Raw genomic sequence first — 21,041 nt, 5'->3', positions numbered from 1 at the left:
AAGTTGAAGGTTTTTTGGGGTCCCGACATTTCCAACCCATGCTTCTCTTTGCCTTCTGAAAAAAGCAATACTGAATAGCAATAGTCTATTACATCTTCAATAACAACAATAATAACAGTCTCATAGCATACAAAAGCAGACTGAAAAATAACAAAGCAAAGGGAGTGCTCATTGTAATCTGTGTGGATGTGTCTGAATGAGGAGAAGCCCCTCTAGCCTTTGGATGTAAATACAGGAGATGAGTAGACAAGTCCAGTCACACTGTCAGAATAGGACCAAGGGACTCTCTAGCCCAATGGTTCTCAACGTGGGGTCCGGGGACCACCAGGGGTCCTTGAGGGGGGTTCCAGGGGGTCCCCAGCAAATTGATGAATTGTTAAACTTCACCATTATTTCATTTACAAGAAGTTAACACAATTAGAGAATGTAGAAGAATAACTGTTTTGATCATAGTTTCACTGTTATCTCTCTACCTACAATACAGATAGTCATGGAATTCTGGACAAAATCATATCTAACAATAAAAATACTCTCAGATTTGGGTCCGAGACACAAAATCTCATCAAATGGGGGTCCGTGGCCCTAATGTGGACTAAATTAGGGGTCCTTGATATGAAAAAGGTTGAGAATCACTGCTCTAGCCTAATAAGATAAGACACATGGAGAAACTCTACAACTTCTTATAATTGTCATCAGGCCAGAAGCAATCTTGTGAAATCAATGACTTAGTAAATGAATTAAGTATATATAAAGTATAACAAAGCCAGAGAAATAGTATATGTTCCTATCATGGGCATGCAGCTGGTTTTACAGTCTTTTTTTTCTCTCCCTGTGTCGGCATTAGAGTACAGTATTGTTATTGGCCTTGTCATCAGTTAAGGAAAATTGTAGACCCTTACAGTAATAATAACAGCAGCCAATAACAAAAGGACTCCATACTCAGCCTTTCCACAGCAAAAGGGAGCCAATCTTTCCTGACACTACTGTGCAACCGCTGAGCATCATGGAGCACCGTGCCGGTCCAGCGAGGTCGTGATTCATGAGAGGAACATAATATTTACATCCCATTACATCAGTCATCTGCCCTGCTGAACCTTAGATAGGAAACCAGCTGCCGATTCGTATGAGTAAGTGACCGAGTTGCACTAGAAGAGTTCGCTCAGTGACTCACCGAGGCGGGCAGGTGGGAAATTAACGCAGAAGCCTTTGCCGCATGTTTTCTCATTTGTGTGAAAATAGGAAGAAAATAGTCCAACCTGTCTCCATTGGTCTGCGGTTAGTCCAGCTCTCTTGGAGATGTGGCTTATTTGCTCTGACTCTCCCCCTCTGCTCATACACTTAATGCCTCACTCAGACTCTGGCTCCCTGGCCCCTCCCCTGGGCCCTCCTCCCTGGACTGCATCTCCACTCTGATTGGTCAGGCTGACACTGAGGCCACACTTCTTGAGAGGGTCCACATGGCGGCCATATTTCAGTGCTGAATCTGGGTTAAAATAACAAGAGCTGGAACTGCAGAGGGTCTCTCTCTCTCTCTCTCTCTCTCTCTACCGGTCTATTTCTCCCTCTCTGCCTCTCTCTCTCTCTCTCTTTCCATTTGTCGGTCATGTCTCTCGCTCTCTTTCTCGCTTTCTCACTCAATTTCTCTCACCCTCTCACTTCCCTTTCCCGCTGCTCTCTCTACGCCCCTTCATTCAGCCAAGGCCCCCCGATCTTAATATTAGCTTAAATGAGGATCGCGTTTTCACTCAAAACACTCTAAAACTCACCACAGAGCCACATACACATACATGGGGCTGGGGCTGGTGGCTGCCACTAATAACCAATATGTGGACCACAACACACACAGACCCTGTTACATCCCCGTTTGAGCCTCAGTCAACATCAGACAGCTGACTGACTGACTGGCGGATTAGATAGCTGCCTAGATGCCTACTTAACTGACTGATAGAGTAGATGGTTTACAGTCTGACTAATAGATTACCTTTATGGCTGATGGGAGCAAAGTATCCCAGGGTTGCTTATACAGCAGCATTCAGCCAGCGCTGTAGTCAGCTCCAGCAGCAGTCTGACTCTGTGTTCGCTCTCACAGGGGAGACAAATGAGTTCCATATGAAGATGGGGGGGGGGAAGAAGCCGACTCAAACAGGAAGAGAAGCTGATAGGCCAGACACTTGAACCCAGCGTGGAGAAGGCTGAGGAAGACGCCTTTCTTATCGGCTTGAATGGAAGTCTATGAGTTCAAAACAGTCCCTGCGACACAGCTGCTCTTATCCCGGGCCTAATAAAACGTCTCCTTTCACCCAGTTCCAATAAATTCCAGCGACTTGTCCTCATCCCATTGCTATGAATCGGATGGGAGAGGTTAATGGACCATTTTAAAAGCCTCCCTACAATGTCTAGAATATCACAAAAAACTCCAAGCTTTTATTGCAGTTCCCAGCAAAACAACAGCGCTTCGAAAATCCTTCTAAATTCCTCCTCAATTAGCCGTTTTTTCGCTCACTGTTGTTATGTTCTAAAGCCGTATCGCTCGCTGCGAGCCGGCCTAGTTTTCCCCACATAATGTTTGTGATTTGCGTGGAAGGCCTGGCGCGCCGTGAAGAGGTCTGCCGTGTCGACACAGACACAGATACAGATCAGGCGGACACACCGGCAGCATATCGTCTTACAGGTTCAGGGAGGATAATGGAGAGCGAGCGGTGCCGCTGGGGCCGGAGGGAAGATGCTCCGGGTGATTTCTCCTGGCAGCCTCGGGATCTCGAGACGCAGCGCAGGCCCTCACATCAAAGAGGGAAAGATCAGAGGAAGACGGCGCGGAAATATCCTCGGCAGCATGGACGCTCTGACACGGAAACACGCGGCAGGCTAAAGCATCGTTCAGACGGATTGAGCAGAGCACTCAGCAGAGTCTGGCTGTGGACTGGAGATCGTTCATCTTTCCTTGCCAGATTCCAATCGGTGGTATCATATAGATCTAAAGAGAGCGGATGGGTTTGAAGCAAAGCAGGGTAACAACAAAAGAAAAGAAAGTTGTGTGTGAGACAAGAGGTTGGAAATAAATCAAATTTAATCAATGAATCTGAATTAAGAAAAAAATAAGATTTGGCCTAAACACGTTTGTCTGTTTTCCTTCATTTTGTTGCAGGCTCCACATCCCAGTAACAGTACAATGAGATATTTTTCATATTAGCTGCTCCCCAAACCACAGTACAAGGTTTATATAGTATATATAGCCAAGGTATGGACATGAAGCACTTACAGACCACACCAAAGAACCGTCATTTTCAGATTCACCACCCAGAATCAGAAAATTAAACTGGAGAGACACTGTGCAGAGGTTAAAGGCTGCATAGAAATAATATGTCAAGAACTAGCCTGATGGGTCTGTAGCATAAATCTTGGTAATGTAAAGAAAAGTTATAAACTTATGCCAGTAGAGCAAAGAATTTTCTCTCTATTCACCTGTGAGCCAGAATATTCAGGTGTGCCAAAGGCCTATTGTTCGATGAAGCTGAGACCAAGGCAGGAAGGAACTGATCTCATACTGCAGGAACTAAATACTCTATTTTGGCTCGTGTCGACACGTGATTCCCGGACGTGCTTCGGATATCTCAATAAAGGTTTTATCGAATCTGCACGTGTTTCAGATCAGAGCCGTGCCTGCGTGCGTTACGTCACTCCGCCGCCCCGGGCCAGCCCCCGATGAGGCTAACCAGGGTTCCCCTTTTAAAATTCCCCCGTGGAAAGTGACGGGAGCCGAGGACAGACGTATGGAAAGATGGAGGCGACGGATGGACAGATGGAAAGATTGGTTTCGAAGGCTCCGAGCAGAGCCTATGGAGTTTCCAGCCGAGGAAAAACAGTAATGACAGCTCGCTGTGCAAAGAAATTAGACGCTGATTACTAGGTGGACTCTCCGGGCTGCCAAACAAATACATGCCTAGACCGGCGCAGTATCTGATGGCATAGCTAAAGGCCATATGGATGCCTGTAGATAGGGAACACCAACACCGCGTCCATTTTATCTTATGGAGATGTCAAAAAACAACCAAAAAGCAACCACGGCCAGTATCTATGCAGTCTAAAAGCAGATGATACGATGATATATGGATCTTGTGGAGTCTTTGCTACTATACATTCGCTAGCCCATGCAATCAGAGAAGGCTGAGCTCAGTTTTGAATCCCACTCGGGGGAGCAGCTAGGACCATCTGGCCATTTCAAGGCCACGCCTGCGTAAGCCCCGTCAACAGGCAGACGGAGACAGATGTTAAACACGCACAGGGGGAAAGGCGTGAGTCTACTGAGCTGCATATATTGTCCAAACCGCAGCTCAGGCTGCAGTGATACCCGGTGCCATCTCATTTCATGATTTCAGCGATGAGGATTGTTCATCTGAATGTCCACTGCAAATCATAAACAGGGAAATGCTGTAACTGAGCTGTAACTGTAAAAAGTAATCATAGAGGAAGCTGAAGGGAGTATGATTAAGCTGCATAAACTGTTTTCTTCTATAGTGTATGTTCATATCTTACCTGACAACCTCACCTCTTTGTATTTTTCACACCCATCCATTTATATAATATGACATTAATGGAGGTCAGGAGACAACATTTCCCCAAACGCCACATCATCTCTGTTCATTAAGTGCTTCTGCAGCAGTGGTTGTGCTTCACCATATCTCAGCGTGGGAGTATCCGCGCAGCATATCTGCTCATTTATGAACTTTTCAGAGGAGCTACTGCTGGAGCGTAAACACGCGGATGTGTTGAAGGTGAGGAAATCCCCGCACGGCGTTCCAGTGGAAGGGAGACGGGAGCGTGGGAAAGAGAGAGAGAGAGAGAGAGAGACGGAGGGGAAAGAAACATGAGAAATGCCGGTCAGCGGAGAATACACCTGCGAGAGGTGAGGGGTGAACACGTTCTGCCGCGGAGGCTCCGAGGACCCATAACACCTCTGACTCAGAGGGGAGGACGGAGGGGAGTGTGTGGAAAAAAGAAAACAATTTCATCCGTCCCATGGGTCCCGTCTAGTCCAAATACATACATAAAACATAATAAAAACACTGTATACGTAACGCAATGTACGTACTGTATGTATACATATGGGAGTGTGTGTTCCTGCACACACAAAAACAGACACACACATACGTACACACATGCATGCACACCTCCATTTGATCTCGGTGTGAGCGGTCAATTATTTCCCCCTGGAAACATCTGTTTATACAATCTCACAGCGCTGTGTGTCAGTCTCTTCTTTCCCAACTCCCGCTTTGGATGGTGAGGTGGAGGAGAAGAGACTCTGGTAGAAGGGGTAATTCTTCAGCTGTGGGCCCAGGGAGGAAGGGGGAGGTCAACAATCCCTCATGTTCTCATATTGACCATAACACCCCCTCGAACGTTGAGCCCACGCCATGAAGGTTAAGAGGGTGATGGAAAACAAAGACCATCTGACACATCACAGCCTGGCCTCAAAGTGGGTGGGCCAGCCAGGACAGGGTCGGGGAGGGTTTCAGTGGATAGCCATCTTGTGAAAAGATCTCTCTCTCCGCTGTTCCCCACAAAAGGAAGTTTCTTTTCCTCGGTGTGACTCCATCTGCAGGGCATCTCTGAGCAGTTAAGATCTCAGGCCGTGCTGTAATGCGACGGGCTATTTGAGCTGGGGATTAAAGAGGCTGAGGAACAGAAACAAAAGAGAGATAGCATCCAGCTCACTGGCACAGCGCTCTCACAAAGCAAGACCAGCAAGGTAACAACTCAAACACGACTAGCGGCGTTTATCATGCAGTCGTGGAAACCAAAACAACTCAATTCGGAGAAAAGGATCCTGATCCTACAAACAAAGCTCCAAAACTATCCACTCCACAGTCAACCTCAAGCTTAAAGAAATATTTCACTTGAGGGGAACATTTTCCCTTTTTAGCATGCATAAGTTAAAGAGCAGCCAAGTACTACTTCTTGTGTCCTTGGGTATCCAAAGTGGTGTCACTAATTTGCATACATTTTCCACTCCTAGTCCAGAATGTGACCCATTTCTGCCCCAGACGTTTTTTAGAAACAATTTTACATTAAAACCTGAACACTGGTGGTGGCTGCAGACTTCTCCTAATGTGTTTTTCATGAACTTAATTGTGTTAAAAAAAATGAAATATCACTTGAAGAAATTAGGGGCTACATTCTTTGCACCTCTTTCCTCAGACTACGGAGGCCTTGCTGCTGATGGAATGGGAGCCCAGGGAGCCCCGGTACTTCTGCTCCGTTTCCCACTGTTAGACCAGCAGGTCTTGGGGCCCTCAGGCCTAACACTGTCTCCATTATGCTTAACCATTTCCAGCCCCACCTTAGCCCTGCAAATAGCCACAGGGGCCATGAATGCAGGGGGGGCTCGCAGGAGAAAAGTCCTTCCACCTCAAATCCCCTCGCTGCCCTAAAATACGCTTCTGTTTTCCAGCCTGGACTCAGGAAATAAGTTGGTCTCGCTCAGTTGTGCTGAGTGAATGGGATTTGGCCCTTCTCTGGAGGGCGAAGCATTGTTCTGACTGTGTTTTGTGCTTGGGATGAGTGCAGTTTAATCCCTACTTCCCTGCGGCTCTGACCTGCTGCTCCCACTGAGGTTCCCACTATAGCACAATATAACACAAGCTCCCCTGCAAGCTGAGACCTCGCTGGCTGCTTTATCCAAACGCCCCTGGGGGCCAGACCCCGGAGCTGTGCGGGCACTCCGGCCAGGCACTCCGAGGTTAACCCGATACTCCCGCTCAAATCAAAAGTAAGCACCGCTGAGGTACGGGGGAGTCGTACGCTGGCACCGGACTCTCGGGTTTCGGATAATAAAAGTATCAAGTGATATCATCCCCGCGTTCTGACTCTCGGCAAAACACATTAGCAGCCATGTGTGGGAGGTGAGGAGAGGAGGGATGGAGACAAATGAGGGAAAGGAGGAACCGAGGACAGCGAGAAGCGGCGGGGGAAGAGGAGAAATGAAGAAGCGTGTTGGTATTGTCGGGCTGGTTTCGGGGGAGCGAGGGAGATGTGGGAGCGCTTTCACTGGCGGACAAAGAGATGGGTGTAAGAGTCACGCTTTCCATAGAAGGCCTCTCCTCTCATTCTGGTGTCTGACACGAAAACCTGTCCGTGTCACATTATACCGAAAAACACTGTGAACATCGACGCCGCCATTGTGCCCTCCAGACATAACAGCTACTAACACTAATACACATGGTAAAATCTGTATGTGATAAGTTGGCATGGGAAGATATAGAAAAACAGAATAAACAGTTATGCTATTTGGTTGATGTTTGTATCCAAACTGCCTACTTGATTATAAGAAATAAGAATGTTTTTTTTTAACTTCATAGGTTAAAGTCAGATTAAATTTCACTGTAGACGCCCATGGATGTGTCTCATACACAATATAAAGACACAGGAGGTTAGGTGGAAAACAAGCCTCAGATAACAGGAAGGAGACCCGTCACATGAGGTCTCCCTATTTTAGGAGCAAAGTGACAAGCAGATTATTCTGTTTATTATCTTAGGGGGTTTCCTCTTTTGAAATGACCTTCACAGGTGGCCCCCCCGCTCAATATCTCTCACTCCATTGTTTTCCTCCATATTGGAAAAACATATCTCCCCCCCCTCCCCCATTCCTGCTGCGTCCAGATAAATATACGGGACAGATTTTACAGAGTCAGCGTGGCAGACGGTGAAAAACAGTGAGTGAACTTGAGGGTGAAGGGCTTGAGGATGTCGTAGGTGCAGCTTCAGTTAACTCGCCTGACACGGCACTGATACAGCGGCAGCAGTGCAGATGATTTAATGGAGAAGGGGGGGAAAAAAAACTGTGTGGGATAACACCTGCCCAGAACAATAGGGCCATGGGAACAGCCTGCCTTTCCACTGGTTACTGACAGGTGCCAGGAACCCAATACCATAACAAGAAAAGCAGGAAACCATGTCTCTATTTGTTTTGTTGGTCTGAGCAACTCCTTTCAAGCAAAGAGAGTCATAAGTTTCCTGATTGGATTTGCTATATGGGAGCTACATGTCATCTGCTTGTGTCTTGTGTTTTTTCTGTATGAGTGACTACGCTGTAGGTCAACAGTACATATAGAAAATACAATACCAACCTCTTGAGTGGAATCGGAGTCAGAGACTTAAATCCAGGAGATGCGAAAGCCCTCTGTCTTCACAACCTGCAGGAGCAACAAGGATGATGCGTTAGGAAGAGGCAACGACGAGCCTAAATCATGAAACCATACCGTCCCCAGAGAGCGCACCGGGTCGCCCCAACAACAGCTCGGTCATTGTTGGCTCCACAACAAAAATTAGGGTCTTTTTTCTCTCCGCTGCCGGGATTTTCCAAACTAAACTTTGAGACAGAGGGGGCCAGAGAGGGGCAATAGCACCTGGAGAATTTGTTTAAACTGTTTCGCAGGGTGTGCATATGAAAAAAGAGAAGAAAAAAGAAGACACTGATGCATGTGGCAATGTTGCATAATGTTTGACAAAATATTATATACTGTATGCATTACATAACCCAAGCAGGTCATGTGGGTTGCATTTTAAGGGTCCTTTGTCACATATGAATTTCTGTTACTCACCACCATATACTGTCTAATAAAGCAGAAATGCCATAAATAACAACATAATAATGTTTTAATAATAATACAAATACTACAAAATAACACAAATAATAACACTTATGCTAGCAGCACTACTACTACCAGTACTACTACTACTGCTACTAATATAGCCATTGTGGCAAAAAACTAGTCAATATCGCTCCATGCGTTTAGAATTAACTAATGAAAGTCAATAGGACTGTTGACATTCAGCAGCAGATCCAGGACACATACTGAAACTCCGCCCCCTTCCCACTCACAGCAGACTGCAGATCATTAACTAACGGCCGACTCTTTTCCCTCTCAGTCGGCACTATTCAGGCCTTTTAGTGGATAGCGTCCGGAGAGAGAAGCACTCAGCTCAGTTAATGGTCAATTCAATATTCTTAAACTCAATAGTCGTAACATTAAAATGACCGCAGATCCTTCAGCTGCCCTTGGGCGATGACAGTCACAAAACCATCTCCCATAGAATAAAATGACCAGATTAGATGACTACAACTGGTGGCTGTCCATAGACCTTTAATTTGTTAATTTAATTTGTTTTATTTGTTAGGTATAGCTTCTAGGAAGCTACTGTGCAGCTGTGTGCAGATAGATGAATGACATGTGACAGTAAAAGAGGGAATGGCAAGAGAAGATTATTACCCATAACCCATCCCTGGATCCTGCTCCTGTGATAACATTTGACCAATAACGCTGTTGGGTTATCAGTGCACCCCTCTGAGTTTTCACTAGAGAGTTTCTCACATAAGCACCAGCTAGGATCTGATGACACCTGCTTGTGCACCCAAAACACCCACCATCCCAACGCTGACATCACCACAAACCTGTCCCACAGGTGCAGGTGTGGACAAATAGCCTTGAGGTCGTTCCAACCCCGTACACTTTGTTTAAACTCTTGTGGAAAGTGATACTCTGAGAGAAATGTTTTTTTGTTTTTTTTATTGAAATATAGTAAGATCATACTATATTTCAACGGCATCAATTTTATGAACAGTGGAAAAACAAGCAGTACTCTGTGACAAAAGCCATGGAATAAGATGATAAAACACGTGGATGCGGGTTTTACACAGCAGCTGCCAGGTAGGTGTGAATTAAGTCAGTGTGACGCTGCAGTCTAAACTATCAGTCCCTCAGCAGCTTTACTGGGATCATTTCCACCACGCTGCTACAATAATAAACAACATACTGACTAGAATGAACACAGGCCTCTAGAGCAACGCCTTATCATAAAGTAATGTTTAATGTTCCATCATGTTCAATGTTGTTTCCGCTATTTCTTTATGATTTGATGGCAAGGTGGCATAGCTGAAAACAGCAGTCTCAATTTTACTTTCAGATCGGTTCCATGGGATTAATAATAAGACATAAGGTAAGTATGACATTTGGGAATGACACAGTTATAACTTCTGGGTGGAGACTAATGTATGGTCTTCTATGGTCAGAAGATCGATGTTTTGTGTTTAGTTCTGCAGGGACACAGTCCATCGTAGCCCTCAGATGAACCTCCGCCGTGTAAATTCTTGTTGGGCATTTTCCAATTACAGAACTGGATACACAAATTACGACAAATTGCCATGGCCTAGGGGATTTTCCCCTAAGTGTTACAATCCAGTTACCTAGTTGCCCCCTTTAAAGCGCTGCCAAGAAAGAGTCCTCCAATGCATTTAGCCTGGGAGTGCAGAATACAGTCGTTCAGCCAGACGGGGCATTGTCCTCAATTTCTTTTAGCTGAAGCAATGTTAGATGCTGGTGTTTGGAGTGGTGCTGTTGAAACTGTTCCACAGCTGGGGACTGAGGCAGGCTATTATGTGGGGACTGGGGGATGTCTGCAGGCATGTTCACTGCGGCCTGGCCCACCACAAAGGGGTCTTTCTTATAACATTTAAGGGCTTTGGGAACGGGCTTTGGGAACGGGCTAGGAACGGCTGGGGGGGGGGGGGGGGGGGGGGGAATGGGGCTTTCAGCTTTTAAGTGTTTCTCTAGCTGTGTTGAGGCTGGACATGCATCTGTATGCTGTTTAACCTGAATCAAGGTTATCTTTAACATTATGCAGCAAGGTCCCGCAGGACTGATACATTAAGCCGATAGGGACGGAAATAGGAGAAGGGAGGAGAAAAAGTTTCGAATCACACATACTAAAGAGGAGGAGAGAGGCTAAGAAATGACTACAGAAGCTTCTGCAGAAAATGTTGCATCTTCCATCACTGTCTCCATCTGTTTCCTATTCGTCCTCCAATCCTCTCCTCTCTTTTTCTCTCCCTCTCTGTCTCTCTCCGGATAGTAATGAGAGGCATGTGAGACTGAGAAGAGAGCATTCACATGAAAGTACCCGGCTCAGGAGCCCCGTTCCCTCAGGCCAACATACACAACACAGGTGTTGGGAAGCGTCCACTCCCCACTATCCACACTCTCCATTCACTCACTAACACCGGTCACTCTAACACAACAGGCTCTCAACGCCGCACTACTTCGCTGAAGTGCTGAACAAGCAATTTCGAGGAGGTCACTGAAGGAGTCGGACAAATATTTGAAGAGTCCTGAAGTCTCGCAAAATGTTGAGAGATCTAAGTGACAAAGAAACAGATTTGAAACCCTTATAGCCAGAGTATTACATAGTAGTATTACATAGCCTGACTCACTCCAAAGCCTGGTAAAAAATGCCCCTGCGATCTGAAAGGGCAAATATAACATGTAAACTTCTAAAGGACGGGTGAACAGTAAAAAAACTGCATTTACCGTCGTTAACCTTGCAGGAACATCTGTTTCTGAGTTTATAGAAACACAATGCATATTGTCAGTGTGAGCTGTGTTAAATAAGCCCCTATCTTCTGACTGGAACTGAATGGGCATTACAGCTGGTGTCTATTTATACAATACAAAACAGACTTGACCAATGGTTACCTTGTCATTGTTCTCTGTGTTGCTCTGCGTGTTTCATCTATGTCTTTGGATCATTTATATACAGCTAGCACACTGACTATGTCCATTCAGTGACAGCACAATTCTATCATACATGTGGGACAAAAGCGTCATATTTTTTTCAATAAGGAGGAAGGAAAGGACATGCGAGTGGAAGTTAGCGATACTACACACTGGCATGTAAAATGTATGGGGAGAATAACAAAATGCTGAAACATAAAAAGTACAAATACAAGCAATTATTGTTGTGGAGAATAATAACCGTGGCCTGTTCCCACTCAGCTGGGCAGCTGTATTACATTTACCACACATTATTTTAGGAGCCAGTGCTGAGACAGAGGAGCTTTGAAAGTCTTGCCAGGAGCTCTTCAAAGAGAAGAGGAAAAACCTTCGGGTTTCTGGTGCCTCTGCAGCTTCCGTTTGGGTTTGGGTGCGAGCTGGACCTGTCTGATGGAGCAAGACTACGACTGGGAGACCTGGGAGTCTCATAAAGATAGTTTAGAGCAGCCGTTGTACATGCTTCACTTTAGACTGTGAATTTATATTTCAAGTGAAAAGAACAGCACTGATTCAAACTATGAAATAGAGTGAGAAAAAAAGATTTTGCTGTTAAAAGAGATTAGTTGTTGCTGGTTGTCTTTTAACAGTGGTCTGTACATGGAAATTGACCCTCAGCAAAAATCTGCCCCTTCTCGATGACATCATGCCACTAACGTCCAACTAGAACTCCTCCGTTAGCCCCTAATTCCCTCTGACACAAACACACATCCCTTTTCACTTCCACAATAAACACTTTACACTGCAGCACAAGCTGGGCCATTAAGAAAGGACAGCATCTGTAAAGTAAAAACACAAGGTGTGTTTTACTCCCTTAGGCATACGTTGATTACACACTTTGCACTAATGCAATGATTATCCACACTCTATCCAATTTCCTCTTGTGTGTGCTTGCATGTGTGTGTGTGTGTGTGTGTGTTGCTGTGTGTGTGTGTGTGTGTGTTGCCTGTGAACCACAGACCGCACACAGCACACAGAGATGACATCACCTTGCAGTGATTACTCTAATAGCTCAATGTGAAGCATAACACATGGCTGCAGAGCATCATTCAACCAGGTCCGGTTTATAATTCTAATTACTGGCCAAAAATAAAACTGTGCTATTAAGTAAAAACATCAAATGGGATAAAAAAGGGAAATGAATAGGGATGGAGATCACTTTTAAATGGTTCTGAGTGTGATTGGGGCCCTTAAGACAATATTGTGTCACCACATTGATTCAACCTGTAAACTAGTGTTAGTGCAGCAGGACTCTCACATAGACGTCCTGAAATGTCAACATATAGAGAGAGCTAGAAAGACAATGAGCTGAACTGGATGCTGAGAGACTGAGATGACAAATAAGTAAATTTAAATATAAATTTTCAGTTTGTAATTCAATTCAAACTCCTGCAATCTTGAAAACTTTTAGCGAGCATTTAACCAAATCTGATAATTCTATAGCTTTTTGTATAAATTGCATCCCGTAAACTTTCATTTTTCTCTACCATTATCCTGTCAGTTGGGATGGGGGCTCCTGATACCTGATCCCACCTAGACTGGGATCCTTCAGGTCTGTGTTGTGACAAAAGACGGGCATAATAAGTGCTCTCTAATAGAATAGGAGGGTAATTTCTCTGGTCTGGACGTGAGCCAAGCCTCTCCCAGACATGATGACAAACATAATGGGACTAAGGGTTACTCACGTGAGAGCGCACACACACACACACACACACAAACACACTCTCTCTCTCTCTCTTCAAAACTGTACATGTGCTGCAGTCTCTCTCATGTTCACTAAATTCTCTTGTCCTGTTTAAAAGTCAGAGATGTGTCTACTCTGAGCTTGTAAACCTGTGGTGATCCTGATTCCTTCCCAGTAGCACAGGCCATTTCCCCCCAGGAATCTGATGGCTCTACAGTAAAAAGGCCATAATGGCTCCTTTAATGTGCCTAACCATCTAGAGAGCAGAGGATAAGATAGTGTTTACATGACCTGGGGACTGGTAACCAAACCACCTGGAACTGCAACTCTCCTATACATGTAAGTTGGCAGATTAAGTGGATGTATGGACAGATGCAGACCAAACAGGCACAAACAGCTATTTAAAAAGAGGTTTCCCCTCACAGTAAAAATGATCTTTTGGGCAGCTAGTGGGCTGTCAGAGGGGGAGGGAGGGGAGCTGGGAGAGGGGCTGAGCACACAGGAGCAGACAGGGATTGAGAGAGCGAGGGAGGGAAGTAGAGGGAGGGAGGGGGGGGGGGGGGAGGAGAGGGTACAAAGGCAGCTCCAGACGCCTGCCCCTGGGAGATGGATCACAGATGTCTGACCCTGGACCGCTCCAGTTAATTGTGAAACAAAGCATTACCCTCTCTCTCTCTCTTTCTCTCTCTCACTCTCTCTCTCTTATTTTCTGCTTTTGCTCTCCGCCTTTTAATCTCCCCCTTTCTCCCTCTCTCTGAAACTCCTTTTCCTTTATGGCCGCTCTCTCTCTGTCTCCCTCCACTATTATTACCGCTCTCTGTGCTTCTCTCTTCTCATGCCTATGTTTACTCTCCTTCTCCCACTCCATGCAATGAAGGACAGTGTAATCCTTCGCCGCCTTAAGATGGCAAATACCACTTGGCTGTTGAGGGCGGCCCAAATGACAACAGCAAACAAAGAAATACCTCAATCCCTGCATTCTCCTTTCAAAGGCTAACCAAAAGCAAGTAAGCATATTTTATGAAGAACAGCTTTGTAGTGCTGAAGGCCTAAACATGAGTTAAGCGAGCAGCAAACACAGCCATATACAGATACTGGGATAGAGATATTGCTTGAAATATGAAGCAGCAGAGCTAAAAAAAAAAAGTAAGCACTTTGATGGCTGCAGATAGCTTCACAACCGCAGCGAACTATTGTTGCACAGGAAGACTTATTGGCAGAAGTGGAGTAAAGCGAGTGCAGACAATAGAGAAGTTATGAAGGGAGTTCAAGGAGGGAGGGAGGGAGGGAGGGGAGTTGAGTTTGAGGTGAATCTGAAACCGTGTCAGTTTTTCTTTGTTTGTTTAACTGGAAGCATATCAGTGTTGATCATACCTGAGATGGAATCGGACAGGATGCATCTGTTGACTAGCCTGTGGCTGGGATAACTAGCCTGGCAAATTCCTGTTAAATTCAATTAGGCCTGTTCATATCAGTGGGGTACGAGCACTGGGGCTTTGGGGTGTATTGTTTCATGTTACATGATCGTATCTAAAGATGGAGCCAAGACTCGAGCCTGATTGTCTCTTTCTTATTGTGTAAAAGCTCTGAGTTTACCCTCTGGAAAGAAACGCTACGGAAAATAAAAACTAGTCTCTTGTATCAGGTTAATCTTTGTATTAATGTGTGTGTGTGTGTGTGTGTGTGTGTGTGCGTGCGTGTGTGTGTGTGTGTGGTCCAACAGGTGTGGTAACATTATCCCAGCCAAGTCTAGTGGAGCAGTCACACTCACCTGGAGCCGCCCTGGAGAGTCCTAATGCTACAAATCAATTCACAGCTGCACAGACCATTAAGCAGACCTTTGCACAGTGACCAGGGCCTTTGGCTCCCAGTCAGAGAGTGAAGATCGGTGAAAACAGTCAATCAAAACAAAGACCCTGAGGTTTCAGCAACGAAACAATAGCTTTTATATCATAATGAGGGTATAAGAAGTAAAACACGGTGCATATAGGTAAGGGAGTGCATGTAACCCAGAAACATAACTGCTTTGATATCACTAATTCTTCATGACCTATATAGTGGAATATATCCATTCACACTGTCACTGTAAATTCCAGACTTGCTGGTGGAAATCTCTCAGAGAACAGCAGTCAAACACCTCAGTGAACTGCCTTATAGTTTGCATGAGTCACTGCTGGTAAAACTTAGTCTGCCAAGGGGAGGATGCTGAGAAAGAGAGAGAAAGAGAGACTGTTATGGCAGTTGGTCCTACTGGTGCGCTTTGGCTACCAGGGTGCAGCATGGTGATAATGACCGGTGACGGCCTGCCAATCTAAACTAAAATAGGGTTTCCATGGTTTCTGGTGAAACCAGGTCCCAAACAGAGGGAATCAGACCTCTCTTTGTGAGCAACATGGGCTCAACCCAGCTGGAGGCTTCCCAGTCATCCCCGGCTCTAAATGTAACAGCTAAGTGAAAGGAGCTGGCTGCAGTTGGAGAGCTTGACCTCTGCAGGACCGGGCTTATCAGGCACGAGTGTGAGAGTCGCTGTGTTTACATGCAGCATAGAGATCTGTAAATGAGACTGGTGGAGCCACAGTCCAAATGAAACAACCTCATATAAACACTTGTCAGACTGCAGTAACCTGATCAGTCTTACCCAGGTTGAAATTTCCATCCGGCGGAAAGACCTGAGTTGCCCTTTTGAAAAAAAAATCCATTCAGTGGGAGAATTACTCTTTGTAAATGTAAACTCCAATACATACACCAGATGGCAATATCACAATTTAGTTAGCTGTTTAAAAACCATTTAAAAGAGTAATGCAAAAGGTGAAAGCTTCACAATATGGAGGTGAAAAACGATAGATACTGGGCTTAAAAGAGCCATTGAACAAATACACACATGATCTGCGTGTGATATAGCAAAGAGCATTCGTTCCCACACATTAAATCTGTGTGACAGTATACTCCACAAAGATGTTTTCATTCTGTAGACATGAAAGCAGCTACCCACATGAACTCCTTTGCATGTAAACAGCTTCAGCATTCAGACTCTGTTGGTCGGGTAACATGGAGCATGCTCATCATGACTTTCAGCTGTGACAGATACACAGTGTCCCATCTTGTGTAATCTAACCCTTTAATACTGTTCAAAACCTGCACACAGCACACACAAAGACATAATCCGCAGCACCCATATGATGTCGCCTTATCAGCCCCAAAACACACGGCCTGATGACTGTGACAGGCCATATAACCTTTCAGCATTAGCATACAGCTGTGAGGCCCCGGGTCACTCCAGTTCCAGCTAATCAATATTCAAACATGAGATGTTAACGTCTGCCACAACAGCAACCGGTGAGGAGAGAGGACGGATTGGCAGAGAGGAGGAGCATCAGAAGTGTTTTTGCAATAAAACCCTGTGCGAGAGGCAAAAACTGAACTACCGACAGCATTTAACGAGCAGTTGTTCAGAGACTAGATAACTGCGGCTGGAGGCCAGCTGCAAAAACCCGACGTGCGTTCCCCCGAGGCTGACCCCCGGCTCGCCACAAAGGAACAAAACCCAGTGCGGCTTTGCTTGTTCCGCCAGACAGAAGGGACTCTCCCTCGTCCTGCCCCCCCCCCCCCCGCCCCCCACCTCCCTCTGTCAGTCCGTCAGTTCTTTCGATGTCTCTTTCTAGGGGGCTACGGTCTAATACGGACAGCCCTCCATTGATAGAGGGACAAGGGTGGTGTGGTGTGGGGTGAGGGGTGGGGGGGGGGCTAAGTCTTTGTTATTGTGAGGACCCCACCCTGCTGGTTTCCCAGTAAACGGCAGGCTGGAAAAGTGCTGGAGGCAGATGTACCCCCCCCCCCACCCCCCGCCCCCCCAGTAGAGTCTCATCTCTGGTGCGCTGCAGGGGACAGAAGATGGGGGGGGGGGGGGGGAAATGTGTCGGAGTAAAAAGGCTGAACAGGAAAGTACACGGCCCCGCAGAATAGTAGGAGAGAGAAGAGAGAAGGGTGATTAGCTCCAACGCTGCCTAATCTAATCAAGTCTGCATGACTGCCCTACAGTGCAGCGTGGAGGGGGAGAGAGACAAAGAGAAACACATAGGGAGAGAGAGAGAGAGAGAGTTCGTCCTATGGTTATATCACTCAGAGAATTATGGAGGGTGGTGAGCGGAATCGGTTGTTTCAGAGCGAGAGCAGGAGGCCGTGCACGTGGGAAAGGTCATCAGGTAGAGGCTGCTGGGCATTGTCACATTTCACATGGACACGACATGACCCGAGCCCCCTGTTTTTACCTTCTGACAGGCCGTAAAGCAACAGCAACCCGCCGCAGGTGGTATACGGAAAGTCTGAAACACGCAGACACACACACCGACGCACGCACGCTAACAAACGCACATATGGCGCAAGTGAAGAGGAGAGAGAGGAAGACGGGAGACAACAATGGAAAAAGTCAAGAGGACAAAGACTCTCAGCTGCCTTTCTTTTCCTCCGTGAGAGAGACTTTTCCAGAACGAGTGAAACAGGCCATCTCTGAACTCTGCGAAAAGACTCGGACACACGGCTGCTTTTAATTCAATCAAACAGACTCCTTTTTAGAGGCCCTGGAATGGAAAACCTTATAACGTAATATGACCCAGTTAAAATCTGCCTGCATCTTAAGACGGGCTCCCTCTACACTATGTCAACTTCATTGCCAGCTAAACAATCCTCTTGGGTAACACGACACATGCTTAAAAAAAAAAATCGTGATGTCATGAGTCGGTTTGATTAGAGCACTTCCCGGATGCGACTGTTGAAAGGTTTATTGGCCGCTCTCACTGCGAGAATGAAAGAATATTGCGGAGCGAAATAATCATTCAAAAAAAGCGGCGACTGCCATATGTCAAAAACAGATGTTTGCGCGAAAGTGAATATTCTCTCTTTATGTGGACTCGCTCTGTTTACAGCTGCGAGTCTTATTACGAGGAAACACGATGCAAATAAAACAGCCTTGTTATCAGGGGCCATCTACACTGGAGGATATCCACAGCGGGGCCTTGCTGTATCAAACTGTATACCAGATGTCAGACTACTAGACTCATCTGGGCTGACCTCTGACACAGGGGCAGCCATTCAATTAGTGGATTTCACACTCTTGTCATGGTAACACTATGGCTCCTGGCTTTGGTTTCAAGCACACACTGATAGTGCCCAGGTCTGATTTCCATCAAGAGCCCACTCGACAATATTTACCCTCATATGACCATAAGAGCAAATGTTTATTTTTGAGGTTCCATGTGTGGAGAAGGTGTTCATCAAATCCTCCAACTGAGAGTCACTCAAAAGTCTCAGAGTCTTCATTCCAGGAGAAATATATATCGACCAAATCCATTAAACGAAGGTCAGGATCCTGGACTAATGGCGAAAGCGATGCCAGCAAAAGCCCAGAAAAAGCCCCGAAGCTCGAAAGGCAGATGATGCGGTCTGTATGAATCGGTTAGCAGTTAAACTTGTTTTTTTTTTTTTTATGTGATGTTGAAAGAATCGCCGACTGCATCATCTGCACCGGGCAAAAAAGAGGCTGGTAATATTTTTTTTCCACGCTTTGAAAAATTTACCGTTTTATTTAGGCGAGGGAAGAAGAAGAAGAAGAAGAAGAAGAAGAAGAAAAAAAAAACATTAGAGGACTTTTCCGAAGCAACTGTGCCGCTAGCCTGCCAAGAGAGAAAAACGCATGTATTTTTTGCTTTTCTTGTGGCCAAAGCTGAGGAAAGGAGCGTTCTCCAGGGTCATAATGAGTGAAGCCCAGTTTACTTCAACGTTTTTAATAGACCAAACACAGAGTCCTGGGGGACCACGTGCGCTGGCACATAAGCTCAAACCATTGCCAACAGCAGACTGTGACCGACTGCCATCTTAAACGCTGAAGTCACTCATTCGGCGGTGACCTAAGCGTCATTAAACATCTGAGCCTCAGTTGTGTGCCTTTAAAAGATGGAAATGAAAAAGAAATGGCTCAGACTAATTACAGAATATAAAGTGTGGACTCATGACCTAGACCACACAGTGGCTGCACTGCCACAGCTTCACAGCCGCTCATGTGACAATAGTGCAGCAAATACAACAAAAAGTTAGGACATTCAAATTTGTGCTCTAAAAATACAAAAAGCTACTGACTGAATACATCTGTATAGTTAAAAGGCTGATGATCTTCCCTAAGTGACTGACATTTATTGAATCAATGACTGAACAATAATATCCCTTACTATAAGCAAACTGATCAGAAAAATCACTTTTCTCTAATGAACACTGTGCCAGTTTAAACTATACTGCAATTAAGAGCATCATAGATGGAAAAGAAATCAGAGATTGCTGGGAAACACAAGGAAGAAGGGCAATACCGGTCTTTCCTTATGCAAAACATGAGTCAGGGTTGAGACAGTTTCAGTTCCATTATGAGCTTGGTGACACAGTGGTCACTTCACCCTAACTCTTATTATAAGGGTTTCTGCCCCTGGAGCCCCTTTCTCTTTCACACTCAAGACACTGCAGTACAGGTGGGATCTGTTTCCAGGATTATGGTTGAAAGAGAACAGGAAAACTAAACAATTTGTCACCACTTTCCCAAGAGGACTGTCACACTTCCCCCCCTTACGTTCAACAGCAGAACAGTATTAGACCTTCAATTTGCCCACTGCACAAGCCACACACAATCAATTAGTGTCAGAAGCAGCTGTACTAGGTGAGTGATGCTCTTGATGCAGCTTGCATGTTAAATGCTATTTGGATGAATGACAAACTCCAATTTAAACCTCCTTCCATCCCCACATGTATTTGTTTATATCTTCTTATACTATAAAAACATAAGATAAGTCACCCAGTAATAGAAAACTAAGCATATAAATTGCTTCATTCGAGATGGATAAGGTAAATATTCGATTTTACAAAATGGGAATACATAAAAAATAACAGAGGTAGAGTTGCATGGCGAAGACTGTAATACATGATAATAGACAGCCAGCATAGAAGAGTCATATGCGCTGCATTGCCTGGCAAAGCATCAGTCTGGTCGGCTTTCCTGCCACGAGTTTCCCCTTAAGCGGAGAGAAAATGCCACAGCTACGACCTAGAAATGTGGACTTTTATTTCACATTTTCTGCAGTGAGGATTCGCCAACAAAGACTTGTTTCATTCACGGGCTATCTCTAACACAGAACTAGTTTTCAAAAAAGAGGGAATTTGTAGTTTCCCTGCTGTCTCAATGGGGAACGTCTTTTGAGGCTTTATGGACTTACGCGTTGCTGCTGGTTGTGCAAAACTTGAAGCGATGTCTCTGAAATCCCACCAGCTGAAGGGTCTTCTTATCTTCTTTGAGGGTTGTATAAGTGAAGCTGTTGGGTTCAATCCTGTCTCTCTTCTTTTTTTTTTCTTCTTTTTTTTGGTTCAGTGTGTCTTCATCCCCCCACGTTTTCTCCGGGATCGCGGACGAGTGAATGGCTCCGTCTCTCTGCCAGTCTACATTTGGGATGGGAGTGACTCAACCCGGTTCCTCCCTCCCCCATCGCCTCTTTTGCAAGTCAAATATGACTGCTGTTAAGTAAATGCTGCACTTTAATGGGCACTGTATTGTTTCATTTGGTGAAATGTTTGGCCATTTTCAGGATGGAATAAGATTTTGTTTTTTTTAAAGGCTGCATAAAAGCAGTGTTTCCCACACTGGGGTCTGGAGACCTCCTGGGGTCGCTGAAGGGGCTCCCCCAACAAAATGAGAAATGCTTTAATTTCAGTGTTATTGCATG

At 45.5% G+C, this 21,041-nt stretch overlaps 1 protein-coding gene across 2 annotated transcripts in view; it reads right to left on the bottom strand.

The window, feature by feature from the left end:
- The window catches only part of LOC139646814 (LHFPL tetraspan subfamily member 2a protein), a 32,892-nt gene extending 12,224 nt beyond the window's left edge, over positions 1 to 20,668 (bottom strand). Inside the window, exons 1-2 of one of the 2 annotated variants that reach the window (XM_071522552.1) lie at positions 20,538 to 20,668; positions 8,127 to 8,192 (exon numbers count right to left, since the gene is read on the bottom strand). The gene's annotated coding sequence lies outside the window, so the exon portion shown is untranslated. Of the gene's footprint in view, positions 1 to 1,256; positions 1,326 to 8,126; positions 8,193 to 20,537 lie in introns of those variants that run through there. The other variant, XM_071522554.1, reaches the window with a different exon arrangement.
- Between the last annotated feature and the right edge of the window lie 373 nt (positions 20,669 to 21,041).

Source organism: Centroberyx affinis, unplaced genomic scaffold, assembly GCF_046629955.1.
Source record: "Centroberyx affinis isolate AG114_WGS23_722 - 3 ecotype Tasmania unplaced genomic scaffold, CSIRO-AGI_Caff_v1 ptg001003l_1, whole genome shotgun sequence".
NCBI lineage: Eukaryota > Metazoa > Chordata > Actinopteri > Beryciformes > Berycidae > Centroberyx > Centroberyx affinis.
The sequence above is the reverse complement of the archived record's forward strand: the minus strand, read 5'-3'. Positions and strand labels throughout refer to the sequence as shown.